The sequence below is a fragment of the Peromyscus eremicus genome, chromosome 8a (genome assembly GCF_949786415.1).
Source record: "Peromyscus eremicus chromosome 8a, PerEre_H2_v1, whole genome shotgun sequence".
Lineage (NCBI taxonomy): Eukaryota > Metazoa > Chordata > Mammalia > Rodentia > Cricetidae > Peromyscus > Peromyscus eremicus.
The window spans coordinates 23,033,753-23,058,529 of NC_081423.1; the positions used below are offsets into that span (position 1 = coordinate 23,033,753).

A 24,777-nucleotide genomic window follows, 5' to 3' on the forward strand; every position below is an offset into this window, starting at 1 on the left:
CTATATATAATCAAACTATAATCTATATATAATCAAATTACTTTATAAGAGTTTATATGAATTCTCCTTTCCCTAACCTGAAAATAACACTGTCTTCTAATTATCAATATTATAATCACCTGTATGTTCTTATTAATATCATAAATAGTTTCATTTTGCATATAGGTATTAAAATACAGAGAAAATGATTTTTTTGTCATTCTGTTATTCTACCTAGCAAACATTTTTCTTAACTCAAGATTGAGATTCTGGACTAACTTATTCATGAAAAGGCACTTATTAGTTATGAAATGTATCAGGATTTACTTTTCAGAAAAACCCTAAGTATTCTTTTATATTAAAAGAGTAATTTATCTAAATAAAATATTTAATTCTATAGTCTACACTCTTCTAGCTTCCCTGTTACACATGAAAAGGAAGAATAAACCCTCATTGTGATTTTTCCACATGTAAGGTAAATTTTCTCCAGGTGGTTTTTCTTAAGATTTTCTTTTTATCATTGGCTCGCAGTAGCTTGAGTACAATGTAGTGATGATGATCAGGTTTTATGCATTTTCCTAGTTGGGTGTTTTGAAAAAAAAATCCTGGGGTTTGCCATTAGTATTGAAAATCCACAGTGTTTCCTCTTTTAAATCCTCTGCCAGGCCTTCCTTGTTTCATTCCCTTTGTGCTATTACAGCTATGTTTCTTTTCCACATGGTGGGGCTTTGAAATATCCCACGGATCTCTTGTTCCTTCTGCCTCTTTTTTTCCCTTTTCTTTCATATCATTTGTCCTTGAACATTGGTTTAGATGTTTCTCTTGATGTTCCTTTAGCTCACTAATTATTTCCTCCTTCATAAAACTAATGCTTAATTCATTTAAACTGTTTAATTTTTCTTCCTGTTATACTAGGTCTTGTGTCTACAACTTTTTTTTGAGACAGGTTTTCTCTTTGTAACAATCCTGGCTGTCCTGGAACTGGATTTGTGGACCAGGCTGACCTCAATTTTACAGAGATCTGCCTGCCTCTGCCTCCTAAGTGCTAGAGTTAAAAGTATATGCCGCCAACCACCTGGCTAGCATTTTGTTTTAACAATATCTTAGAGATTTCACCTTTCTACTTACATCAAACATCTATTTTTGCATGCTGTTTATTTTTTCCATTAGAATGCTTAACATTTTTTATCATAACTAATTTATATTTTCTGTCTGTGAATCCATAAAGCTGTGTCATTTACTTGTTCCTGCTGCTTATCTTGTCTCTTCAGATTCTGCGTACCTTTTCATTACAGCACATCTTTTGGGTTTTATTGAATCTGCTTTTGACAGCCAGACAAGATGTACGAACTGGAAGGTGAATAAGCCATTAATGTGGATTTTTTGATCATCTCTCTAGGGATTTGGCTGTTTCTTATTTAACTTTTCAGTGTCAGAGGTTTCAAAATAAGGGAAAAAGTGCTTTAACAGATGTACTGTTAATGGACAATGTTTCTTCCTGAAGCCATGGGTTATTAAATAAAAGCCCAGTGACAGGTGTAAGATATTTCTCTCTAAGTTATTGATCAAGGAGACTCAAAATATCCCAGAATAATACAGTCTCATGATATTGATCTTGGCTAAATCATAATTTGATGGTAACACTGTATTGCTCAAGATCCCACACATTTTAGTCACAGGTCATAGAGAAATCTAACTGCAAAAGAGCTGAAAAACTTCCTTGTAGTGTCTAGATCTTACTGTGCTAGAAGTTGCCATCTTATTCATGTGTAAGTTCTAGGAGTTACAGTAATGATCTGTCAGGCAAGATATGTCCTGTTCTGAGATAGTGGTGTGATTGTTCTAGGTAACCAACTATTTTTTAACTTGATTTAAGGTCCATTTTACAGGAAGGAACACATGTCTGGTTCTATATACTTAGTGATAAAGTTGTCAACCTGTTTTCTAAATATTCATGTTTATCCTCATGGACTAATGCTGTGCCTAGACTTCATTTCTCTTTGCAGTGGAAACCCATAATTGGTCAAAGTTCTGAGAAATAGTAACAATGGAGTGCCAAGCCCTAAATGGGACAGCTCCATCTTCTCTTCCGAGGTTCAGGGAATATCACAGAAAAGGTGGGGGGTGATGCACAAAAAATGTAGTAGCCAAAGGATGGTGAGATGTACAATAAAAAGATACTTTCTTGATATGACTCAGCCATTGCACTGATCAACTCACCATAGCTGTGACTGGTCTGAACACGACCTGTACATGGTAAGGCCCAATATTTCATAATGCGTGAGAGAGGGTCCTTGAAACCCTACCTCTCTCTGAGGGAGAGTCAACAGTTAATAGCTGTTGGAGAAATGGACATCATGTTCCACAGTGATGTAACCATTGACAAGTTCCCCTTGCCCCATTAATAACCTCCCTCCAGTGCCAGGGTATGAAACTGTAATTAATTGGTTGTTTTGTTTGCTAAGGAAGCCAGGATAGTAGACACAGTCCATAATGGGAAGATGGCTCTCCGTGTAAATGGAAGGGGATAGGAGAAGAGATCAGGAAAACGCTGAGAATTCATTATATAAATATATGAAATGAAATGGTCTAAGAGGTTTCTTTTCCTAACTAAGAAAATTCTCCCATTTCTTTTTGTCTTTACCTGCTTTTTTTGAATTCCATAAGAACAGGTTCACCTTTATTACTTTTATTTATTAAATTTACTAAATAATTTAACCATCATAATTCTTTTAGAAGCATATTCTATTATTATCACCATTTTGTATAAGAGGCCTTTAAGAAACAGAGTGTTTCTGTCACTTACCAATTTAAAAAATACAATTAGTGCTGTAAATTATGTGATATCAACAACATGAAGAATCAACATTTAAAACAAATACTGCAGCCCCAGAGACCAAACCTCAAGTCATTAAGATGAACAATAACATACCATCCCTCTTTATATCAGCTCCACCCATACTCCTCATCTAAGTGTAAAGAGTCTTATTGCTCATGGCACACTATTCAAGAGAGTTAAAGAGGATAGTATACTTAATGATACATGGTCATTTTTTATTTGTTTTGCTTTATTTTAAACTGTGTGCTTGTATGTATGTATATGATGTATGTATTTGATGTGGTGTGTGTGTGTGTGTGTGTGTGTGTGTGTGTGTGTGTGTGTGTGTGAAGGCACACACATGCTATTTTGCACCTGTGGAAGTCAGCGGAACAACATTCATTGTTCTTTGCCTTCTACCTTGTTTAAAGCAGGGTCTCCTTTTTCTTGTCTTTCTACAGTTTGTCCAACCTGCTTGTCTGGGAGTTTTATGGATTCTACTGGCTTTGCCTCCAATCTCCCTTGTAGGTGTTTGGGATTACAGAACTAATGCTATGAGTTCAGTTTAACTTGGGTTCTAGGGTTCCAAATGCACGTCCTCACTTTTGCACAGAAATCACAAATAAGTAGCTTTTACCTACTCTGCCACTTCCTAGCATGAGAAACGATATTTTTCAAGAAACTAATGGTCGATGGATTGGTAATCACAAAAACAGGAATAAAATGGATTTAATTTAAAGTATGTTTATTATTTGTAATGGAATTTATACAAATCTACATTTGAGAAAGATATTCTGTCTCAAAAATCATTCATTATAAGTCAAAAATCTCTGTTTCCTTAAAATGTAATGAAAGCATCAGCAGACTACTTTTGGTATACTAGCTTTTCTATTGCTGTTTCTATTCAGCAATTGAATTTATAACTATGCTCAATAATACAACCAACAAATCTAGACATAATAGAGCTATAGAAATATTTAAAATAAAGCATTGCTTCACAAATTTGCTCACATCTACCAAATTTTTTTTTGTTTGTTTTTGTTTTTGTTTTTTGAGACAGGGTTTCTCTGTGTAGCTTTGCGCCTTTCCTGGAACTCGCTTTGGAGACCAGGCTGGCCTCGAACTCACAGAGATCCGCCTGGCTCTGCCTCCTGAGTGCTGGGATTAAAGGCGTGCGCCACCACCAAAAGCATAAAAATGTAACTAATTTTAAATTGTTCACATTATGATTGATTTTGAGATATTTATTTTCTATTACATGGAAAATTAGCATGTATAAAATAATAATATTAAGAAAGAGTTGAAATGTAAAAAACAATTTTGGGAGTAGTTTAAGAATGATCAATTAGCCGGGCGGTGGTGGCGCATGCCTTTAATCCCAGCACTTGGGAGGCAGAGGCAGGCAGATCTCTGTGAGTTTGAGGCCATCCTGGTCTCCAAAGCGAGTTCCAAGAAAGGCACAAAGCTACACAGAGAAACCCTGTCTTGAAAAAAACAAACAAACAAAAAGAATGATCAATTATTACTAAAAGGCAAATTTTAATGTATGTCTTTGTCATTTTATTATTGTTTTCTCTAATGTTCAAACTATATTGCTGAATAAAAATGCTCTAAGAAAGTCTTAGTTGTCTTTCAACAATTATCTCATAATCAAATAAAATTAAATACCTACTTTGTAAAAGCTTAACTCTAGAAGGATATGTGTCATCATATTTCCTACACAATACAGTGGGAGAATTAAACATTATAGAATTAAACTATAGAATTAAATGAAACATTTACTTTCCATCTTTAACCACATGTACTGTCACTCAGTCTTCTCATGCAGTCCATTTCTCTATGGAAGACCATATATTGCATATATTTGCATACGTATTTTAGGAGGCATGCATACTTCTGGGGTTGGGCCATTATTATAAGGGGTGGGTATATTTATTCCTACATAAGTGTGTAGACTTTCACTGGATTTATTTGTTTGGAGACGTCCTATTGTGGTTTCACATTTATGAAAATGTTCTGGTAGAAGGGGAATAATTGATGAGGAGAGGAGAGGCAAGCAATTGGACCATGTCCTTGCACAGTCCAGTGGAGATGGGATTCTGTCCATAAGGGAAGGGTTTAGCCTAAGCTGGGAGCACAGACAGCTCATCCATAATGACAGAAGTGATGGCAGAGGTTTTGGGCACAGATGCTACTGTGTTAGTCCATGTGGCTGGGGAAACTTTTGGAAGGTCTAATCTGATTGCTTCTGTTTCTAAAATGAAGTAAGAAGCAGATTAATTAGCTAAGAACATGTTATGAAGGAGAGATTGCTTTGGATTGGAAACTGAGAAGGTAGTATGAAATATGTGTTTTATGAGCATAGGTGTGGGAAACAAACACATATCCCCAAAATGCATTGGCTTTCTTGTACTTGCTAATTTTTGTGTTTCACTTCTATGAATATCAGTGTCCAAGTCCAGAGGAATTGGACAATGTGAATTTTTGCCAACTGAAAATATAAAATGAATATTGGCTATTACTACGATATGAGAGCCACTGAGGATTTGATGTAGGGGATGAGAAAGTTGCTGAGACAGGCCATCTGCCATAGGCTTGACCAACCCTATATGCTCTTTGTGAATTTTCCAAAGAACCAGAACCCATAGGTTTCTTGGCTTATGGTGCTTTCCAAAGAGTAATTGTATCAAATAATTCTTGAAAAAGAATTGATATCTCCAGGAAAGAAGGAAGCATTCTGTTGAGGAGATGGAGTCCTTTAACTCTTCCTTAACTGCAACTCAATTTCTTTTCCCTTAATTGCTAATCAAACCCATGCTCTGGGCTGTTCAAACAAACATACTGTGTATTTCCTACACAGAATGTGAGCAGGAGAACCAGTACATCATCAAAGTGTCTGTTCATTGTTATTGGAACATAAAGTCATTTTTTCTAAATCTACAGTTTTCTGTGTTCTGAAGCATCCACAAAACAAAAGTGACTGCTTGGATTTTCAGCAGGCTAAAGGATCAGATTATGACTGAAATGGGAACACCTTAAAACATAGTATAGTAACAATTGGACTTTCTTGACTAGCTTATAGCATAGGAATGACCTTTAATTTTAATAAGGACTAAGTAGGTCTGAACACTGTAGCAATGTTCTGATGTCATTTTAGCTAATATGTGGACCTGAACTGACTTTAAAAGAGAGGTAGGGTAAGGTGGAATAATTTTATTTTTTACTGTTTTGAATATCACAATATAGCCTAAATTAAAAGTACAAAATGAAGAATAATTACTTCCTGGTATGCATCACAACTATGCATGTCTTCAATTTACTAACCCCAAGAAAGTTATTTGATTCTCTGTCCATAATACATGTACATGATTCTTGTTAAGTGATTAAGAAATATTTACTAGGGAATTACACTTCATTAAGAATAATGGGGGGATTAAATGGAGTCATAAATCTAAAGTACATAGTACATGATAGGTGATGTTTCCATTCTTGCTCAGCTGTGTCATCCTCTACTGTTTGTATGTCAATTATGTGAAATATCTAAATATATGGAATTTTTATACCTTGATGAAGAAAATAATAATTGAATAAGATCTACTAAAATCATGTATTACTTAAAATTGGCCCTCTGTTTATTCATTATTATTCTAGAAAGAATATTTTATCATAAATATGTTCAATGTTCATATTTTCATTGATACCATATGTGTATAGCTTTGATTTTCCCAAATCAAGAAACTACCATTGCTTCACCTGACTTTAAACTGTCTCATTTTTCAAATTATGGAGAAATTGCTATCATGACATGAATCAGGAAAGTGAAACTCAACTTTGAAGCTGCATATGGATTCAAAATAGTGAAGTAATAATATAATACTTCTTTAGAATATTTTGCTAGCTGTATCACTTCTGTGTATACACCCAAAGGACTCTCAGGCAATATACAGCAGATATTCCTGTACATTAATATTTAGTACAATTTTATTTTCAATAGCCAAGGTACACACACACTCACACACCTGTGTCACTTTCTGGAAAACGATTTCACTGGAGATCATCATATGATGTATATAAGCCAGTCACAGAAAACTCCTTATAGTATAGAAGGGAGGCTAGAAGAATGGAAGAAGGAAATTAAAAGGAGGGATATATGAAGAAGGGTCAGCTAAAGGGAGAAAATGTGAAAGATGAAGCACAGTCAAATGAAACTTTTGAAGTATATTATATTTATGAAACCTAGCACTACATATAATGATGTATATGTGAGTGCAATTCAGCCATGTCAAAATACTTTCATAGCTCTGGTGTGTTACATGGAAAAATAAAACTACATGTATAAGAACTGGGCAAATACTCTATTATTTGAAACTTGTTTTGCACAATTGGGTAAATCTGATCGAGTCTCTCATTTACTCAAGGCTTTTTTAACATACATTTTAATTCCACACTGTCGTTTAAATATTGCCATTCTAAGAAATAATCTAGAGGATACATTTACAAGGAAGTAGAACTTTCCTTTAATGAAAATGCTGCACTTTACATACAGATTATAAATAATAACAAAGATCACAGCTATTGTGATTTAATAGATCAAAATCAAAGCTTCTAAAATATGAAAACATTTCCCATACTTCAAAGATCAAGTTAGAGTCTATACTGCCCAATTGAAATCCATTTCTTAAGATTACGTGCTGACTTTATTGAAAATTTTGTCTCATCCTATCACTGCCTATCCTCAAATAAATTAAGAAATATGTTGAAAACACATAGCTCTAATAAATACATTTAAAATAACATTAATATAAACCACGCATTCCATAATTACACACACATGGGCCATTAAGATTAACTGTATACACTTAGCAATTTCATTATTTCTAAACCTCATTCCGTAGGTTCATAAAAAACACTGTAAACACCTATTAATATGATATTTGTTAATTGGACAGACAGCAGATAATACTGGTTGACGCTAGAATTTTTATAAAAGCCACACAGTCTATTGGAGTATCCCCTCACATACAAGTTGCACACAATATAACATAAATAAACATGTTATTACAGACTATTTTCCAAAGTATGGAAACGGGGTGGAGAAATACACCACTCTCACCCCATGTCATGATTTTGATATACATAAGCAGCTATCTCTTAGCTAGAGAAGATATCTTTCAAAATCTCCACTGGACATTTGAAATTGAAGTTAGTATTGAAACTTCTACATTCACTGTTTTTATACACACATTCATATCTGTAATAAAAATGTACTTCTTAATTTGGGCACAGTATGAAGTTAACAAAAAACAATAACAAAATTAATTAATTAACACCTTAATACCATAACTATGTTGATATTTATGACCCAGACATATGAAAACATACATACACACATAATCTTGTTACCAACCGCACAGATATGAAAGTCTATTTTCAGATCTCTGCTTATTATCTTCAAAACGAACACCAATTTCTTAAGAAATTGTCTAAATTGAACGTTGGAATCTAAAGCTATCAAGATAAAGAGAACACAGGGTTTGGACTGATTACAAAATTAATTTTCTGCCTCAAAAAGAATAACAGGTTGACATTTTAAAAATTCATTCTGAGGGAAAAGAACAGATTGAGGAGATCTCCACATAATCTCTGGAAGGATATAGTTTTCAATGAACATGAATTAAATTTCATTTTATGCAAGGTTTTGCTACCGCATACTTTCTGATTTGTGTTATAACCCCCTCTCTATAGAGGCAGCTTTGATTTGATTTTCATTGCCTTGGGCAAGCATGATTGAGGACCCATAAGACTGTAGAAGATGTTGATTGATTCTTTTGATCCTGGGAGATAATAGAATGTGTTTAAATTGGTTGTGTTAAAAATCTGAGGATGAATTGGGACTTTAGGCAACTTGCATAGAAGATTTTTAATCTTTGATTTGTTCAAATTTGTAACATAGGGAACAGAAAAGATTTGTATCTCTTCTTGTCAAAAACCTTTCTATTTCACATCAGTCATCTTTTTTTTTTCTTCCTTACCTTTTCTGTTTCTGCGTAACTCTTTCAGTCCTAGAAAAAGAGATTTGGGGGTCTTACTAAAAGTTAAAAAAAAAAAGATATCAAAGTCATATATAAATCCAAATTTAAACCATGGATAAACTGGAATCAGCCCAAAAATCTTGAAAATGGAATGGTGAAAAGACGAAACATGAATGTTGTGTTTCTCTTCAGATTTCGGCATCACTCACCTCCTTTGACGACCACGGGCTGTGTTGCAAAGCAGTTCACAGAGCTCTTCTTGTTAACAAGTACTGACCTTCAAAAATCAATATTAATTCTTTTCCGACTTATGAATTACAGAAGTAGCAATGTGATAGTGTTAGGGACCTTATTTCCATATCAGTGGTAGTCATAGGCAAGGGGCTCAGTGAAGACTAGCAAGACTTCATGGGATTCTGTAATCTGTGGGGTTCTCTGACTGCAGTTCAGTGCCTGTCACTCAAACCATGAAAGAGTTTGTTGTGATTAGAAAGCAGTGCCAAATATTGAGCGCCATATGCTTCTCTGAAAAATAAAAAGCTTCATTATTATCTTATTTTAACTTTACATATGTGTGTTGGTGTGAGGGTTTGACCTTGTGAGTGTCAGTATTCGCAAAGGTCAGAAGAAATCAGAACTCCTGGAGCAGAAGTTACATGTGGTTGTGAGCTGATATATATGGGTCTTGAAAACCAAATTTTGTTCCTTTAAAAGAGAATTAAGTGCCATTCACCACTGAATTATCACTCCAGCCCAGAATATGGCTTTTAACTTCTTGCACCAATTACTATTAAAATCAGGCCAAATAGCCAGTTGATTTCTCATAGGAGTACTGGCATGATAGAAAAGACATACTGGTGTTGAGGAAGGATCAGTGATGTGTTTGTGTTTTTGTAGAAATTTCTATGAAAGGGAAAAGTGGCCAGCTCACTGTGTCAGAGAAAGAAAGTGCACAAAAGAAATGGTGTTGACTACTGTCAAATTGTTGGGCTTATTGAAGATCTGGGAATAGCTCTCAGGGTATCTCATTCATGATCCCACTATAAATATATCTCTTCTCTTGTATATTCTGTGATGTGAAGATGTTAACAATGACACCTTAATGAAGATGAATATGTGAGGAACATTCAAAACAACTTGAACCTCAGTCTGGATTGCACTGGAGCAAACAACTAGCTCTGTGAGCTGTAGGTTCATTGGCAAACCAGATAGAACACAGAGTATTTATAATCTTAGTATTTCTTAAATGTTTTTTACTTTCAACTGGAATAATTCATTCCCTAATCATTCTCTGTGTGTGGGTGCAATGCCATATACTAACACTGTATTTTGTACTATCTAGCACATGCCTAAGCATGCTCATAAATACTAACTCATTTAAACTTTAGATAATTACATAAGAAAAATAGTGTTTCCCTTTTTTGTAAAGTTTGATCAACAGACAAGCCAAGTGACTCATATCAGATCACACCCGAAGAGGAGAGGAAAAATTAGACCAATGCAGTCATATTATTGAATACTCAGCAATATAATCTTATTATACACAAAGTAATAGTCCCAAAGCCATAGCTCTCAGAAGCTTCATTCAAAGAAAAGTTTTGGAGTCTGTAACTTTGAACTCTTAGAACTGTCTAGCATAACCTTGAAATGCCTTCCTTTATCTGCTGTGCATTGATTGTGTGACATGTCTCCAGGAGACACACTTAGAGAGATTTTGTTTTGCAACTGAAAATGAGATATTTAACAGTTAACTCAATAATCACAGTGAAGCTGCAGTAGCACTGGATTCAGGAATCACAACACTTCGTTCTGTCCTACACCTTTGCACAGAGAATGCCTTCTCATTAAAATCTTTATCACTCTCATTTCTGATACTATTAGTCAAAGACCTTACTGCACTGCAAACATAAGCTTGGATCACATAAAATAAACTTGTCTTTGCTCACATATTCAAAATTCTCACACACAAGAAAGCATAATAAAATGTCTTTTAAAACATTTCAATACTTCTTGGGTTCTAATTTCTGTTCAACATTAAATTAATAGCTCTCCCATTGAAAACAGCTAGCTTAATGGGGCCCAAGAAATGTGGCCAAAGAGAAAAAAATATGTAAAAAGATCTATTTTCATCCGTTTTCACAGTGACTTATTATAGAAATCTGCACAAACAGAACATAAGCTATAATACTGAAAACTAGAGGATTAAACATTTCATTTCCAGTACAAATTCAGCCATTATTAGGGCTCATTATTTATTTTGTGCATATTGAAGAATTTTATATTTCTTCATCTTTAGAACAATTTCACATAGAAAACTTGCCTGTTTCATTGTTACTTTTAGTAACAAAATTGAATCCGTGTTTCTGGACAATTCTCTTTTGCTGTGTACTAATTATGCTGAAGACTGTCATCTTGTTTGTGTTTGGCAGTGCCTTAATTTTGTGTCTATAAGAGCTTAGCATTTGAAAGGGTAACTAGGTAAGGAGCTCTGTTCATCTTAAAGTGGGTGGACCTCACATAGTCTGATGGCTGCCCAACCACTACAAAATGCTGAGCAAGAAACACCCAGCCTCCATATCTGAAAGTCTTCTTGGTGGGAACAGGTCGTCAGACCTGCAATGAAAAAAAAAAAAAAAAACCTGTTCATATCTTCTCAAACTGTGGTTCTTACTACTTCTTGGACTCCATTCTCAGACAGGTAAGTTACATGGCAAAATTTGAATCTTAAATGCCTCCCCCTGCCCCAAATTTCATGTGTGTAAGACTTGCTTTTTAGCTAATGTCATGTTAGGCAGCAGAGTCTCATTGGAAGAAGTTGTATCATCACAGCAGCCCCTTGAAGGGTGGTTTAGAACTCCAGTCCTTATTACTCTTTGTGAGATGCCATCTAATGAGAAGCTTTGTCCTACCACACACTCCCATATATGAAGCTCTGGCTCTCCACAGACACACCAAAGCCAAATGACCATGGCAGAGATGCCTAAAAACTCATCCAAAATATAGTGGAAAGATGTTTTTAAAAGTGGATTTCACAAGCATTTTGTCACAGTAATGAAAAGCTGTATAAATACTTGTAATAAATTGTTTGGCTTGGGCTAGGATATGTTCTACAAATGTTAAATCTAACATCATTTCCTCTGAAACTTCTATTTTTAAACAATTTATTTTGTTTTTCATATGGGTTTGTATTATGATATTGCATTACTATCATTTACAATACTTTATTCCATAACATTACTTTATATGTTAGTACAATTTTACCTGAATAAAGTATATTAGCCTAAGCTTAATAATTTAGGTCATAGAAAATTAGTTACTATTAAATTGTGTTGTGAATCTAAAACTGGGAGATGATCAAGAAATGTACAATAAAAGGCGTTTCCCTCTTTGCTTTTTGCTTTCATGCTAAACTTCTATTTACAAATCAAGAATGGGAATAATCTTTCTCCTGAGCCAGAGGGGAACAAACACAGAGACCCACTGCCAGACAATATGCAGAGAGTGAGAGACCTTGGAAGATGCAACCCTAAAGGGGATGTCTGCATCAAATCCCTCTCACTAGGGCTCAGGCAACCCTGCAGAAGAGGAGGCAGAAAGAGTGTAATAGTGAGAGCAGGTAGAGGACACCAAGGAAACAATGCCATCTAAATTAATAGGACAAATGCACATATGGACTCACAGAGCTGAGGCAGCATACACAAGGCCTGCATGAGTTTGCAAAAGATGGAGTTCTAGACGAAATGAGAAGTAGATACACGTTCTCAAAGCTAACACAGAAACTACCTCCAATTAATAACCATTTGCTCATAAAAAATTAGTTTTCTCTAAGGGAGTTTCACTGGGGAAACAAACTACTCTTAAGGGTCAACTGCATTCCCAGCAATAGATGGCCAATAGAAAATGAACTTAACAACATCCCTGGAGGTTCCTTATCATATAATTGCTGGGATCCAGCCTCTGCTGGGGTTCAGGTCCTGAGGTGGGGAAGGGATGTCGCCACAAGAAAAACTTCTGACCACCAAGTGGATTGCACTCAAGTGGCCCCAAATAGCTCCGGTAATCTTTATATATACTTAAAAAGAGTTTTTTCTTTTTTCTTTCAAAAAAAAAAAAAAACCAGGGTTACATGAACAGCTTTATTATTGGCTTCTCTTTTTGACTTTAAGAAATACATCACAATTTAAGGAATACATTGTGATCATTATGAAAGTCCCCCTTGTTCCCCTGTATGTTTCACAAATATATCTTCCCATCCCCTGCATAACCTTATTCTAGACATAGAGTTCAGCATTTTTGCAAGTTTTACTAAATATTGAGCCGGACTTATGTCAGCTGGCAGCTACTTGCAGTTACAAAGTTAAAAAGTAATAAACATAGGCACAATGTTTTAAGGACAATGATATTCAAATCCAGACAATTATTTCATGTCTGCAAGATATATTTTTATACAGTTCCCTTTTCTACAAGAGGGTCCCATGTCTCATTCTCTCTGTAAAAGGCAGACCTTGATAAAGCACTCTTTCCCATCTCACTGTTCCATACTTCTACTAATATAAGCTCCAATGTATTGCAAAGATGGATCTATCCATCACACATTTTGCAGTGTATTTTATCCTCTTGGGCATACCAGATCCTACCAATGATTCTATTCTGGGTATCCAGAGAAGTTACTCTCAATGGTTCACACTATGTGTATTCCTGAGGCTTTCTCCCTAGTCTATGTATGCATGCCCTGCTCTCCTTTCCAGAACTATGAGACATGGTTAATGTTCCAAGTGTTGTTTTCTCATATGTACCTAACAATCTCCATTGAGTCAGAAAGGTTCCCAGGATTGAGAGTTGTAGTTAGTAATTCCAGATAAGAGATTTAAGAAGCATTAACCCCCTGCTGAATCTTAGGGGGAAATATTGGAAAAGAAACAGAATTTCTTGGAAAAATTAAGGCTATTGTATGTGTAAGTGACAAAGTAAAACTAAAAACCACCTAGGGGACTGAAGAGATGGCTCAGTGGTTAAGAGCATCGACTGCTCTTCCAAAGGTCCTGGGTCCTGAGTTCAATTCCCAGCAACCACATGGTGACTCACAACCACTTGTAATGAGATCTGGTGCCCTCTTCTGGCCTGCAGGGACACATGCAGGCAGAATACTGTATACATAATAAATAAATAAATCTTAAAAAAAAAACACCTAAAGAATCATAAGATAATGAGAGATAAAAGAGCCTGCAAGCTGCACAAATATTGTAAATTCGTATGCTGTCCCATGGACTACTGGTCCTTGCCAAGTGAGAGTCCATTTCCACAGGTGCCTTGCCCCAAGGAAACCCACTGGGCAAGTAGTCATATACTGATCTGATATTAGGCTGCATGGTTCACAACATATAATGACATGTCCAGGCTTTATAAAAAATATCATATGCTTATGTATTTTATTAGATAGATAGATGGATAGATAGAAGATAGGTATCTTTTTCTTTCTCCCTTTTTGCCCTACAGATCCTATGCATACATACTATGGCTTTCAGTTTGTATTTTTATGGGATTTCTGAGCATGCAAATGAGAGAGTCTATATCTGTGTGTATTTCTTGTTCCTTTTATTGGGCTCTTTTCCCTCTGTTTGTTCGGTCCTATTCATTGAGTTAAATTCTGTTCTATCTTATTAAATTATGTTTTATTTTCTTTTATTTTTATCCCTTAGGAGCCTATTTGTTTCTAATGAGAGACAGTAATGGGGTAGATCTGGATGGGAAGAGAGGTGTAAAGGAATTGTAAGGAGTAGGAGGAGGGGAAACCATTATCAGGATACATTATATGAGAAAAAAGCTATTTCAATAAAAGCAAAACAAGAACATGAATTACGGAATGAGAAGGAATTTGAATTTCTGCTTCACATTAAAGTATGGCTATCATTCCTCCATGGTAGAAGGCAATAGGAATTCACCATAAAAAGCATGGTGCAAGCCGGGCAGTGGTGGCCTTTAATCCCAGCACTTGGGAGGCAGAGGCAGGTGGATCTCTGTGAGTTCGAGGCCTTCCTGGGCTACAGAGTGAGTTCTAGGAAAAGCGCAAAGCTACACAGAGAAACCCTGTCTCGAAGGAAAAAAAAAAGCACTGTGCAAAAGCTAAATCTAACAAGTCATTAGATGGAAAGCCTTGGTCTGCACATACACAGCAACAATCGTAGCTGTACAATACAACATGGGATTGATTTTGTTAATTTAAGAAACGTGGATATCAATACTTCATTGCTGACGAGCTAATCGTTTTATCTGTGTTTCATCACACTTTTCCCCTACAGTATATTTATTATGAAACTGGGGAACAAGACAGTGGAGGACACAGAATTCTAGGTCAGCTCTGAAGATCATCATCTATTATCTATTAAATTTCAGATATGTTACTTAACTTTCATTCATCTCATTTAAATGAGAATCTTGATACCTATTTCAGAGAACAATGAAAACTACTGTGACAAGTTAAAATTCTAAATTATTATGATCTCTGTAACAGTTACAATTGATTGTCAGATTGACAGGACCTAGGGTCACCTAGAAGACAACCTGGCATGTTTGTGAGGGAAATTCTAGGGTGGGTTAACAAAAATGGGAAGACTTTCCTAAATGTAGGCTGTACCATTCCATGCAGCAGAGTCTTGGTCTTCTTGGAAAGGAGAAAGTGAGTTTAGCTTTGCTGTGGACTCTCTGCTTCCTGATGGCAAAAACAATGTGGAATTTGGTCATCTGGTTCAAGGTCCTGTCACCATGACATCTCACCTGGTGGGACTCAGTTACTCTTTCCTTGCATTCTTATGTTCTCTTTTCTTGTATATTTTACGGTCTCAGATGAGGGAAGTAACTAATATTATCATAATCATTATAAACTGATCATGATTTTATAGTAATCAATCAATATGTATTGATTGCTCAATATTTATTATGCCCTTGTGTCCACATAGTGGATTCTCACAATGGACACACATGCATTATATATATATATATATATATATATATATATATATATATATATATATATATATATATGCATAATTTTACATTAATCATGAGTTTAAGTATTTAGAGAGTTAGAAATATTAAATATTATTATTTGAGCATTTTACCACACCATGGATATAAACATATTGAAATAGATTAGTAAACAAACCTACTACATGGAATGCTATATACAATAGTATTTTAGTGGATAATTGACATATTGTTCTATTCTATTATGTCTCACAAAGAAATGACAAATAGCAGTGTATCAAGTGTCAGCAGTCAGCATCTTCCTTGAGTGGAAGTTATAAGGAGGGATATTATTTATGTGGAATTTAAAAGGATAATAACATTAAGTATAACTTGTCTCCTAACTTACAAGTCTTAGGAGCAGTAAATGTTTCCCTACTGGTATTCATTTGGTTTTCCACAACTACCTAAGTGGGTTTTTTTTCTCCTTTTTTAAAATTGAAAATAGATTCTTGTCTTATACAATACATCCCAATGACAGTTTCCTCTCCTTCCACTCATCTCAGCTACCCCACCACCTTCACTCTTCTCCAGATCTACTTCCCCTCCATTTCCTCTTCAGAAAAGAGCAGGCCTCCAAGAGACAACAGTTAAACAGGCCAAAACAAGATGCCACAAGACAAGGAAAAAGCCCTGCTATCTAAACTCAACAAGGCAACCCAATGGAAGAAAAATATTCCCAAGAACAGGCAAAATATGAGTAGAAAATTCCTGATGTAGTTTTCATTATTTATTATGACTTTACATCCTTCTCGATATTTGTTCACATAAACCCTAATGGTTTTCATTCAGTATTTTTGTTAGACTGCATGCAGTACTCCGAATAATTTAAGAGAAAAGTGAAATACCATTTAATATCTTAGACTATTTTTATCATGCATACTGAATTCCTTCATCCTTCTTTTCAATACTTTGCTCTATTGAGTTTCAATTTTATTTAAAAACTGTATTTATTTTTAAGTGTTCAAACAATGTGACATGGAAAAATTCAAATTTCTAATGTTGGCAATTCTCATTCCTGGAATTATTCCAAGCACATAAAATTTTATTCAATTCTTTCTCAGCAGAAAAGAAATTCAGTGTCTAACTTGTTACTTTTCCCCCAAGTGTTCAGTGTTTGTGCACTACGTGAATATGTGCACTATGTCAGACTCAAAATAACTCCCATTCAAAACATGTTTCCCCAAAAGAGGATTCTGATGAAGAATGTACCTCATTAGAATATACACATTCATGTTAAGGAATAAGATTACATATTTTCCTCATAAATGTTGGAAAGAATAAAAGCAACCACCAGTTATTTTAAAATAACATAAACATATAAATGCTTCTTTTTCAGTTTTATAACTCTATAAAGAAATGCCTATTGAAAAGGTTTAAATAGATGTGCAAGAAATCCTCATATTTAGTGCAGATTTTATGATTTAGGCCTAAAATATACATAATCAGGACAATATAAAGTCATTCTGGAATTACATTTATCTGACATATATTCAGGCATTTTTTCTTGACATTCAAGAAGGAAATTGAGGATTTAAATATCTATAAATATTATATTATAATGCAAAGATAATCTACTTGAATTGTCATGTCACTGCAAGTCAAAACCATGACATATTAAAATAGTTCCATCTTAAATATCACGATGTTATTGTCTGTAATTCCTACAGGAGTTACTTCATTTCCCCCTCTGGTTTGGCATGTATTTTTCCAAGTTGAAGAAATGAAAAGGCAAATATGATAGATATTATCACACACCTTATGTCACACTGTTTTGCCTTTACACAACTAATTCTCAGAGTTCATTCTCTATACTGCATCATTTCTCCTGTGATTACAATGTGTATTTCTCTAAATATCTCATTTTTGATTATACTTTTTCTTAAGGTTGGCATTATTTTTTTTAAAAAAAATGCATCCTCAGGAGAGTTTGGTGTCGTATATTTACAACTAATATGAAACCTATCTTATTATAAAGAGCAATACTAGTAAAGAGCTCATCTTAAAGTTAGGTAAGAGCTTCTTTTTCTCTTTCTTGCAGAAAAGAGATACCTACTTAAAGCAATTTTAAATACCTCTATTTATAACATCTCTTTTTGACTCATTTCAAACACTGTTTTCAGCTAAAGATAGGTGCAGGGGAAAAATTTGAATCATATTGAAAGTAGATTCAATTATACAAGTGAAGTCATGGAATGTGGTTAGGGGACAGTACCAGAAATACAAGTGATCACAAAAGAGGAAGCTGTAGATGAAATGTTATTTGAAATGGATCTTAATGTATTAGAGAAAAGTACTTGACATATGAATTCAGAAAGTAAGATGTAATCAAAAGCAAGAGGACTAAGACAAATACAAAAGTCTTTCCTTTCATTGAATGGTCACAGTAAGACGTGGTGAAGAATATGGGGTGGCTTTCTGGTCTCACACAATAGGGCTATGTTTGAATGACATACATCAAGGGTAAGAGACAGAATCAAGCTAATGTCAATAACAAAAATGGAAGGAACATTGTAAAATATAGCTCTCATTACACAGTTCAGTGTGCTAAATAAGGAATTCATTATTTCTGAACTTTTGATTGTTTAATGTCACAGGGAAAATGGACAATTATTACTCGCCAAGTACATGCATTTTGATAGAAATAACAATTAACAAAGGTAAAAGAACAGCCCAAAGAGTACATAAAATGATGTAGTTTATAGTAACTTGTAACCACCTGAAGTAGTCACAGTGGGTCAGTAGTGTTGGTAATGGTGGTGGTGTTTGGAGATGTGAAATTCACAGCACAGATGTGATGTGTTTGCAGGCTTAGAGTCTTTGCTGCTGTTTTCCTTGATACCTGACACTACTGTTTTCCCAGGTATATATATTAAAAAAAAACAAGGAGGAAAGAAAAGGATTAAGAATTCACACTATTTGTTTAGGATGTAAGTGAATCAGGGGCTGTATACTTCAGTTGTTTCAAACTATGTGTGATTGCTTTATTTTCTCAGTAAGTAATATTTTTACATAGCTCAAAATGCAAAGGGAATATAAACAAAGGTCAAAGGAAGAGTTCCCTGTTACCCTTGTGCCCATATACTTCACTATTGTTGCTAACTAAACATGAGGGATTCACTTAACACAGGGTTTATTATGCTGAAGTATCCTAACCAAGCTCAGGAATAGGGGCAGTGGTGAACCTCTGTAGGTTTTATATGGTTTCCAAGATTAATAGGAACCTTGCTTTGGATATGCATTTGTGAATTTCTGTAGATGGATTCATACTAGAGAGATTGAAAGCCAAGATTCTGGGGCCAGGAAATAGAATCAAGCTAATGGCTAATGCAACTATAAACATATATACATATATATTCTTCAAATATATATACATATGTGTGTTTGTGTTTATGTGTGAAGAAAGTACTCAAATGCTACTTAAAGATTATGAAGTAACATAAATGTAGTGCAGTAGTTATTGCAAAGAGAAAAGAGGACAAGTCATTGGAATATATTTGATAGGAAAACAGAAGGAAACACTCTCTGGAGGAAGGAGGGAACTTGTCAGAGGGAAACAGAAGACACAGAGAAGGGTGTTGGCCAAAGGAAATGAATAAGAACTAACGATAATGTTTATGTATTAAATAACATAATAAAACCCACCACCTTGCATGCTAACATACGAAAGCAGTGATTTAAAGATAAAAAGCACAGAAGCAACCCGTGGACAATAGAAAAGAAGATAAGGTAAATGGAAAGCTACTAAGAATGTAGGAATAAACTCTAATATGCTCTGAAAAGTGTAAGTTTTAGAGACTTATTCAGAATTTCATACTGAGCAACATGAAGACTAAGGTGACCCGTTGTCAGGATAATTTTGTGTTTTGAATCTGGAAAGAGAGGAATGGTTATATTTGCTGATAATAGTTGATTAGTTACTCTCCTCATTTTTCTGACAATCAATCTTGAAAGAAGCTACTCAAGGGAGGAAGGACATATTTTGCTTCACTCTTTCAGAGTATTCAGTCCATCAAAGTGGGAAAGGGGTGACAGCATTCAGTGACAGGAGAGTATGGCATTGACTCTTCACATCATGGTAGACCCTGAAGTATAGATGCCAGGCAGGAACTAGGGAAGGGTATAAACTTCCAACTCATCCTTAGCAACCCATCTCTTGTAGCCATGCCCAAACTTCTAAAAGCTCTACAAATTTCCAAAATCATGCTACAAAGCTTATTCCCGAGCATTGAAAACTCATGAGCCTTTGATGAACATTTCAGATGCAAACTATATTAGAGCTATATTGCGGAGGCCAGCAATGAAAAAACATGACAAAATAAGGAATAACCTAAAATGTGCACAGTACTTCTTCACTTGAGAACAAAGAGAAAGAGGAAGAATAAGATGTCAAATAACGTAGAGGGAGAAGAGAATGATATTTATTATTGCATTCTGGAATGCTTACACGGCATAATAATAGAGCACTTGCTATTTATCAGAAGTTCTTTGTAATATTATACTCACAGGATCTTTTCATGCAGTGTGATAACATATAGAGAGCCTTATTAAAAATGAAAAATCTCAGGACAGGAGTAGTATTAGAACTAGCTGGTCCTTTCTACCATGTGATGGCAACATTGTAAGGTGATCACTAAGAAAATGTACCATCACAGGCAATGTCTCTATTGGCATATTGATTTATAGTTTTCAACCTTCAGAACTGAGAGAAATAACTTTTCATTTTTTATACGGTACATAGTTTATGGTATTTTGTTACAAGAATGTGAGGAAAGTAAAATACCCCATTTCTGCTTAATGCCTTACATTGGCTGTAGGCTTCTTAGCCAGGCCAATATGGAACCTTTCAATGATTTTTCGAAATCTGTTGTTGGTTCCAGTCTTCGCTTATCAATCTATGCTATGATGCGTAGGATGTCAGTCTTCCCGTCACCCCATGCATAGCTTACTCAGCTGCATAACTTGGTTGATCATCAATAGGCTGTGATTCTCAAGTCTTATCTTTAGGGCAGGTTGTTCTTTAGACCTTAAACTTATTCACAACTGTCTAGTCTACTTTGTTGTCTGGATGCTAAAAGGAAAAACCAGAAGTTAATCCTCTCATTTGGCTATTTGTCCCTGTGCTTTTTCCAACCTTGGTCTCAACAATTCTTGCTCATACAAACCCCCCTCTTTCTCGCCAATTGGACTCCTGGAGCTCCACCTGGGGCCTGGCCATGGATCTTTGGATCCAGTTCCCTCAGTCATTGGATGAGGTTTCTAGCACAACAATTAGGGTGTTTGACCATCTTATCACCAGAGTAGGTCAGTTCGGGCTGTCTCTCGACCATTGCTAGTAGTCTATTGTGGAGGTGTGAACTATGAACCAATAGCTGAGGAGCCCCCAAATGGATCAGGCCCTCTGGATAAGTGAGACAGTTGATTAGCTTGATCAGTTTTGGAGGCATCCAGGCAGTGGGACCAGGACCTGTCCTCAGTGCATGCGCTGGCTGTTTGGAACCTGGGGCTTATGCAGGGACGCTTGGCTCAGCCTGGGAGAAGGGGACTGGATCTGCCTGGACTGAATCTACCAAGTTGAACTCAGTACTCAGGGGAGTCTTTGCCATGGAGGAGATGGGAATGGGGGTTGGGCTGTGGAGAAGGCGGGGGGGGGGTGGAAGGAGGGGGGAGAACAAGGGAATCTGTGGCTGATATGTAAAATTAAATTAAATTATAAAATAAAATTAAAAATAAAAAAAAATACCCCAAATTAAAAAAAAAGAAGTTAATCCTTTCAACTCACTCTTTTTCTTTAGCTCAGACTACTCTACCTATGCTCCACACATCTCAGTGATGATACCACCAAACCTTCAGTTTCTGACAGCCAAAAGTTTTTCACTGTTTTATGTTTAAAATTAATGTCTACACATTTTCTTCTGAAATCTACACACAGCATTCATACAAAACCTAAATTTTCGGTGTGGAATTGTCATAATTTCTTGCCTGGGTGGCAACAGTAGCTGGGAAAATGAAACAACCTACTTTTTTTTTTTTCTTCCCAAGCTACATTTATCTGCTTTCTCAAACGTTTATTCATGAAATAACAATTAATGAAAAAAGAATACACATATTTGAAAGAGAGAAAGTAGGGTATATGAGAGGGCTTGGAGGGAGGAAAGGAAAAGGAAAAATGATATACTATAATCTCAAAAATAATGAAAGAATAACAAGAATCACTCTGTTGAAGTCTAATACAGGAAAAATTGCTCTTCAAAGCCATGAAATGGCTCTCCATTCACCTCAAAATAAGTGAAGTTTTACAATGTCTGGCAAAGTTCTGTAAGAAATGAATTCTCCATTCGTTTGGCTATTTGTGCCTGTGCTTTATCCAACCTTGGTCTCAACAATTCTCGCTCATATAAACCCTCCTCATTCTCGCTAATTGGACTCCCAGAGATCCACCGGGGCCTAGTCATGGATCTCTGCATCCAGATCTCTCAGTAGTTGGATGAGGTTTCTAGCACGACTGTTAGGGTGTTTGGCCATCCCATCACCAGAGTAGGTCAATTCGGACTGTCTCTCGACCATTGCCAGCAGTCTGTTGTGGGGGGTATCTTTGTGGATTTCTGTGGGCCTCTCTAGCACTTTGCTTCTTTTTATTCTCATGTGGTCTTCATTTAGCATGGTCTCCTATTCCTTGTTCTCCCTCTCTGTTGTTGATCCAGCTGGGATCTCCCGCTCCCCCAAGCTCTCTTTCTCTCGACCCTCGCCCTTCACTACCCCCACTCATGTCCAGGCTGTTTATGTAGGTCTCATTCCATATCTCTGTCATTGGGCGATCCCCGTGTCTTTCTTGGGGTCCTGTTTTCCAGGTAGCCTCCCTGGTGATGTGAGTAGCAGTCCAGTCATTTTTGTTCTACATCTAGTATCCTGCTATGAGTGAGTACATACCATGTTTGTCTTTCTGAGTCTGGGTTATCTCACTCAGGATGATTTTTTCTAGATCCATCCATTTGTCTGCATCAGGCTGGATCAGGCCCTCTGAATGGGTGAGACTGTTGATTGGCTTGATCTGTTTGGGAGGCATCCAGGCAGTGGGACCGGGTCCTGTGCCCATTGCATGAGTTGGCTGTTTAAAACCTGGGGCCTATGCAGGATCTCTTGGCTCAGCCTGGTAGGAGAGGACTGGACCTACCTGGACTGAGTCTACCAGGTTGATCTCAGTCCGCAGGGAAGGCTTTGCCCTGGAGGAGATGGGAATGGGGGGCGGGCTGGGAGGAAGGTGAGGGGGGCGGGAGGGGGGAGAACAAGGGAATCCGTGGCTGATATGTAGAACTGAATTGTATTGCAAAATAAAAATAAAATAAAATAAAATAAATAAATTAAAAAAGAAATGAATTCTCACTCTCTTCTTTTCTATTTTCTTCCTCTTCTATTTGTTCACATCCCATGCCTTTCCCTAATCCTGTCTTCTTTTCCTTCTAGGCACCACATTGGGGTATCTGCTTGATTACTGACTCCCTGATTTCAGAATTTTTTCCACTATCATCATCTCAGTGGGTTTGCTTGTTGCTGTAATAAAATGCTCTGTTGAAAACAACTTGTGTTATATAATATTTTGTTTGTGTTCTGACAAATAAAGCTTGCCTGGATATCAGAGGATAGATCTAGCCACTAGTTAACCATAGAAACCAGGCCTTGGTGACACACACCTTTAATCCCAGCACTTGAGAGGAGGAAGCAGGAAGATCAGGAGATTAAGGCCACTCTGAGTTATACCAGATTGAACCAGTCTAAAAGAAAAACAGAGCTGAATGGTAGTGACTCACCTTTTTGATCCCACCACTTGGGATCTCATGGCTTTGATTCAGGCACAGGGGAAGCTCATGCCTTTGATCCCAGCACTAGGAACATGGAGACAGGAATATAAGGCTGTGGAGACAGGATCTGGTGCCCATTCTATCTGATTCATAGAGACAGGGCCCCATTCAGTCTGAGGATTCATAGAGGTGAGAAGTCTCGAGTGTTTGGCTGCTCTGCTTTTCTCTGATCTTTCAGCTTTCACCCTTGATATCTAACTCTGGGTTGTCATTGATTAAGACTAATTAGATTCAAGCTACAAACTTAAAAAAGAAGTTTGGGCCCACAGACTAGTGGTACAGTGTCTCATATAAAGGATGTAAAGGTAGCATGAACTTGAAACAGCTGGTCTTACTATACCACAAGAAGGAACAGAGAACAATCATTCCTAGCACTCAGCTCACTACATTTTATGTAGTCCGGGTTCTGTGTTCAAGACATAGTCTTGCCTACAATTAAAGGAGGTTTTCCTGTATGTATCAGTGAACCTAGTCAAGATAATCTTTCACAGTCACACCAGAAATTAATCTTTTAGGTGATTGCTGATCCTATCCAATTGACAATACAGTGCATTACTGTTACCACTTTCACTTGGTGTATCTTTCTTAACATCTTCATTTAAAATTGTGACAACCCCTTCCTTCTCATACTCTCAGATTTCCCCACTCTGATCTATGAACTTCCATTTCTATCGATAGCTCTCATCACTTTTCAAAACACTATATAATTTATTCTTCAAAGGCAGTTTTGTCCCTTAGTCTCCCTGCATATGAAGTATGAACATAAAACATCTTGCACAAAGCAGGTGCTTAATGCAAAGTAATCCAATACATAGATACATGATAGTAGCTTCATGTTTATGTACAGTTCCATATTATATTAAAAGAATTATAAATTAAAAGTAAATAAATACAGACACTGTTCAACAAACATATTAGGATGTACCAAGAATAAGAAAATGAAAACCTGAGGCTTTATTATGGGATATTTATTCTTATGGCAGCTGTAGAAATCAGTTCTTGGATGATATCAAGTAAATTTAATTTAGTTTTATGCTCAATGGTTTCTCACGCTATCCTTTTGTTT

General features: G+C 36.1%; 1 long non-coding RNA gene across 2 annotated transcripts in view; it reads left to right on the plus strand.

Moving 5' to 3' along the window:
• The window catches only part of LOC131915950 (uncharacterized), a 73,582-nt gene extending 50,191 nt beyond the window's left edge, over positions 1-23,391 (plus strand). For both annotated transcript variants that reach the window (XR_009380477.1, XR_009380476.1), the window contains exon 4: positions 23,317-23,391. This is a non-coding gene — a long non-coding RNA (uncharacterized LOC131915950). The remainder of the gene's footprint in view (positions 1-23,316) is intronic.
• Positions 23,392-24,777: the final 1,386 nt, after the last annotated feature.